The sequence below is a fragment of the Pinus tabuliformis genome, chromosome 3_2, assembly GCF_031772625.1.
Source record: "Pinus tabuliformis cultivar Carrire ecotype Pingquan chromosome 3_2, CPIR1, whole genome shotgun sequence".
NCBI classification, from domain to species: Eukaryota; Viridiplantae; Streptophyta; class Pinopsida; order Pinales; family Pinaceae; genus Pinus; species Pinus tabuliformis.
In genome coordinates, this window is record NC_142302.1 from 735,346,839 (window position 1) to 735,352,978 (window position 6,140).

A 6,140-nucleotide genomic window follows, 5' to 3' on the forward strand; every position below is an offset into this window, starting at 1 on the left:
CTCTCTTTGTCTACCTTCCAACTCTATCAATATCTCCCTCCCTCTCTCCTTCTCTCTCTCCCCTCTATCTCTATGTCTCCCTCTCTCTCTTCCCCTTCTCTCCCTCACTCTCTCATCTCCTTTGTATCTTCCCTCCTCTCCTATCTCCCCCACTCTCTCTCCATCTATCCCTTGTCACTCCTCTCTCTCTACTTCTATCTCTCCATTTCATTGTTCCTCCCTCCCTTTCTCTCCCCTCCAACTACATATCTCTCTCTCTCTCTCTCTCTCTCTCTCTCTCTCTCTCTCTCTCTCTCTCTCTCTCTCCATTCATATGATGAAGAATTGTCACTCTATGTAATTAATGATATATGTAAGCTATAATATATTTTATATTTATTTTTTTTATTGTGGAATGAGTTATGGTTTTTGGTCGTGCGGTAATAATAAGTTCTGGTATTGAACGATGATATTGTAATAAAACATATTTATAAGATAATAATATCCATGGTTAAGAATCTTATTATATTGTAAGTACTAAGCTATTATGTGCTTATTAATTAAAATTAAAGTATGGTTATGGAATCATTATTAGTCCCCACAATGAAAGGACCCTAACAATCATTTTTTTCATTAATCACTAATAGTTTATAGTTAACCAATGCAAGTTATAATGTTTAACTGTAAAAAAAACATATTTTTTTCAAGATTATTAAGAAAATATATTTTTGAAACATTTCGTTGCACCATAACTTGAAGGTCTTATTGCAGTCTTTGAAAAATATAATGTCACGTAGATAATTGCATTGCATATTTTATGCCATAAGCTATAGATATGGTTGAAATATTAAAGCATTATTTTTAGATATTTTTTGTAGTAATTTTTTATTTTGAAGCTTTGTAGGAAAACCATCCATAAATAAAATCCTTGAAAAATAGCTTATAGTCATGTAAATAACATATTTATCATCAATTACTTCCCACAATAATTTAAGAAAGTCTTTGCATAATAAATATAATTATGAGGAGTTCCCACCATTATTCAAGTTTTCCTTAGCACTTATGTTGGAGTAAAATTGTAAATATGTAGGATTACTAGTTGTTACTACCCACCAAAATTTATGCAAGTTCTTATGTTGAGTAAGCAATTTATATATCCACTTCACATATCAATTTATTAGTCACTATTAAAGAAATACTATAGGATGATTTGTATATTTTCCACTATTAATTTAGTATTGACCAATGTTATAAATATTTATGCAATTTTTCCTGTAACATAATTTCTAACTTGGGTTGGAGGATTCAGTATCCCTGCAAAACAAAACTACAATATAATAAATTGAATTTTATAATTTTTATTACATTAACCTTTTTATTAATATTTGAGCAAATATATAAATGTTTACACTCATTTACAAACACTAGAAAATCTCCCCCATAAAAGGTTGTATATTACTTTTAACCTCTTACTATTTTCTAACTAAGTTGACATAAAAATGTTCATTTTAAATGTTAAAATTTACAAACATTTATGCCTCTGCATCTCCCACTATATTGTGTTGTACATCACCTCTCAGTGCAACTATCCTAGATCCATATGAACCCCAACTATATCAAGTGTCGAGACAGACCTATATTGGGTTGTATAGCACCTCTCGGTGAAACTAGTATAGATCCATATTAAGCCCAAATATATCAAGCAACTAGCCTAGATCCATATTAACCCCAAATATATCTAGCAAGATAGATCAAATCTTTTGATGTGAAAAACCACTTTTTTAAGTGCAAAACATGAGGAAATATTTTCACCTTGGGCAATTTGATCCCTCTTAGTACTTGATATATATGGGGTTAATATGTAAATCCCTCTTAATGCTCGATATATATGGGGTTAAGATGGATCTATGTTGGTTTGAGTCATGCATGGTCACACAAAATTTGTTGAACATATAATTGTTCTCATAATTTTAAATATGCTAAATATTTATCATATTAATCTGGTTATTTTAATTTTAAATTTACCCAGTTAACTTATTTTATTAGATATACAGACTGCTAATAACTTGAATGATGAAAAATGATGAAATTACTTTTTTTAATGCAAAGTGACAATGAAACAATGTTGAATGATAGAAAATTTGAATAATACAAATTGAGTCAATTATAAATACTCTTCATTGTGATCATTCTCAAAATATTTTCTTCTACTTTTCTTATTGCCAACATTCTAGTTTTCCCATCTTTTCCTATCGATCATATGAGAAAGGAACTTGAAACCCTAGACCGTTCAAATCTTTAAGTAGAGCTATTATAGTAAATGTCATACCTTGTCTCTCTTTCTCTCTAATATTAATAGTAGCTTTCTCCATTATCAATCATTGTGATTCTAGGAAGCGTTAAACCCAAAGTAAGATTTAATAGTAATTTCTTTCTATTACCTCGTTCGAATACAAAGTGAATAACAATGTTGAATGATGGAAAGAAGGAATAATAAGAATGTAGTCAATTACAAATAGTTTATAGTTAGATTTTCAAACATTTTAGGTAAGTGATGATTTTATTTAAGATGAAAAATCAAGTATTTTATTTATGGTTGAATTATTGTAACAAAGAAATCAGTCAATGCGCGCTATTAATTTAATTACTTTGAAATTAATTTACATTATACATCTAGTTACATGAAATTAAAAATCAACAACTGCATTGAAATCAATTCATCTAGTGCAAGAAATCGAATAGTATTAGAAATCAACATATATAATGAAATCAATGCATCTAGTGAAAGCAATCAAATATTATTAGAAATCAACATCTACATTGAAATCAATGCATCTAATGAAAATAATTAAATAGGACTAGAAATCAATAACTACATTGGAATCAAAAGATCCATCGTAACAATCAAATAGGATTAGGAATGAAAATCTACACTGAAACTAGTGCATCTATTTCAATGAAAAAACAAAATATTCCTGGCTTTCTAAATCCAACTTCTTTTACCTTTTGTAAAATCTTGATTTCCTGTCTCTCTATGTTTCATAATATTCAATATTATATAATACTATATAGTATATGTATTTTTATTTAAGTGCCTTTTTCTTCTTCCCTCTTTATCTCCCCTCCATTATTGTGTATATCTCCCTCCATCTCTCCTCTATCTCTCTCTCTCTTTGTGTCTCTCTCCCTCTATTTGTCTCTCTCTTCTTCCCTCTCTATATGCTACCATCTATATTCATATTTCCCTCCCTCTCTCCTTATCTACCTCTTTATCTCACTGCCCCACACATAAACAATTTCTCTCTCCATATTTATCTATATCTCTCTACCCTGCCATATATATTTATATTTCCCTCCATACCTCCTTTTCTATCTCTTTATCTCATAGTACCACACATAAACAATTTCTCTTTCCATATTTATCTATCTCCCCCCTCCTCCCTGTCTCTATCTCTATCTTCTCCCTTCTCTCCCCTCTCAATCTGTATCGATATCTCCCTTCATCTCTCCTTAATTGTCTCACTAAATCATCCCCCAAACATACACACTCTCTCTCCATATCTATCTATCTCTCACACTCTCTCCACACACACAAATATATATATATATACCTCTCCCCCTTCCCTCTCTCTCCATCTCTCTCTTGTCACTACCTCCACCTATGGACCCCTATCTCTCTACATTTTTTTCTTCCCTCTCCCACTCTCCCCCTCAAACTACACCCCACTCTCCTTCTCTATCACATGTCCTCACTCTCTTCCTTCATCTATCTCCCTTTCCCTACCACCTCCATCTTTCTCTACCCCCTCATTATCTCTCTCTATATACCCTTGAACTTTGTCACTATCTCGCTCCCTCTCTCTCTCTCTCCCCCTCTCTCGCCCCTCAACCTCTAAGTCTCCATCTCACTTTTCAACTTTTCGCCCTCCCTCTCCCTTCTTCTTCCATCTGTCCTCTCTCCTCCCCTCCTTGCCTTACTCTCTCTATCTCTCCCTCGGCATCCATCCATCTTTACTTCTATCTCTTTGTATATTTTATTACATTCCTCTTACCCCCCCCCCCCCCCCCCCCCCCAACTCCATCTCAACCTCCCTCTCCCTCACCTTGTGTCTCTCTGTCTCTTTCTCTCTGTCTCTCTCTCCATATGATAAAAAATTGTCACTTTTTGTAATCAATGATAAGGTATAATATATTTTACAATTTAATTTTATATTGTGAAATGATTCATGGTTTTTGGGCATGAGGTGATGTATTTATCATTTATGGTATTAGCCCAGGGTATTGTAACAAAACCTATTTACAAGTTAAAAACATCAATGAGAAAGAGTGGGTGAATATCCATGGGTAAGAATCTTGTTATAATGCACGTATTGACATTTTATGTGCTTATTAGTTAAATTGAAATATGGTTATGGAATCAATAGTAATAATATCCAAGTAAACACTTTATCAATCAATTTGTTTGTTGATCACTATTAGTTTAGCATTGACCAATGAAAGTTATAATGTTTATCTTTAAAAATAAATTATAATTTTCAATATTATTAAGCAACAAAATTCCCAAACATTTGATTGCACCATCAATTGAATGTCTTATTGTATCCTTTGCACAATATAACTCCATGTGAATAACTGTGTTACAAGTTTATGTCGTAATTTATGGATATGATTGCAATATTCACACATTACTTTTAGATATTTGTGTAGTGATTTCTATTCTCAAGTTTTGTAGGAAAACCATTCAAAAATAAAATCATTGAAAAACTAAATAACATCTTTACCATTAATTACTTCCCACGACAATTTAAGAAAATATTTGAAAAAGTAAATGGATAGGAATAACATGTAATTAAATATGGATACCAGGAATTACTTCTTACCATTATTTATGTCTTAGAAACTGTAAATTTGTACTAGTGATTACAAACCACCAAAATTTATGGAAGCTATTTTGCACAAGTAACCAATTCACTTATCCACTTCACATCTTAATTTATTAGTTCCTTCCAAAGAAAGACTAGACGGTCATTTCTATAATTTCTAACTTGAGTTGGAGGGTCTAATTTTCCCTAGAAAAAAATTTACATTATAACAAATTGAATTTTATTGCTTTTATTTTTTAGCATGTTATTAATAATTGAGCTAAGAATTTAATGTTTACTCTCATTTACAAACACTACAACATCTCCTTGATACTAGGCTCTATATTACTTTTAACCTTTTATTATTTTCTAATTGATCTGACATATAAATGGTTAAATTTTATAAACATTTATGCCTACACATATCCCACTATAGTGGGTTGTATAGTGCCTCTCATCCTCTAAAAAGGTGCCACAAAACTCTTATAAGATTTATAAAGAAAACTTGTAAATATTCTATTTATATTTATAAATAAATAATAAATAAATTTTAATATATAAGAATAGATGATTGGAAATGTAATGTTTTAATAATTATAATAATGATAATAGTAAATGTGGATGATATAAAATAAACATTATTTTCATATGTAGTTTCACATATAAAATATGGAATATGCTACATATAAACTACACTATTAATGTGATTGTCCTAGTAAACATCTACCTTCCTCAGGTGGATTTGTAGACCATTGTTAGGTATCATTTTTGTTGGATAAGTGTAGTTAAAAATGGTTATCAAGTTTTGACCATGGTTTTCAATGCTTTAGCAAGATAACCTAAATATGCTCGTGGTTGTTCATGGTTGACCATGTTTGAAGAGAGTTAATAGAGGTTTAAGAGAGTTGATTAATTTTGACCATAGTTTACTATGCTTACATTAATCTAGCAATGTTACATTCATGTAGATGACTACTTCATTAGTACATTCATGTAGATGAGTACCTCATTAGTACATTCATGTTAACGTTAGAGTTATGGTTACATTAATGGATGGAGGGGGTTGACAAGGTTGACCACAGTTGATCAAGCTAGACATTGATTGACTAAGGTGAGTATGGTTTGCTATGGTTGAGCTTAATTGACCATGGGTGACCATAGTTGAACTTCTTTTAGAAAGATATACTATGGATTACCATGGGGAACATGGTTGACCTTGGTTGCCAACATTTACCTATAAAAGTCTATGGTTGACCAAGTAGACGACCGTGCCATATTTGACCATTGTTAGTTATGTTA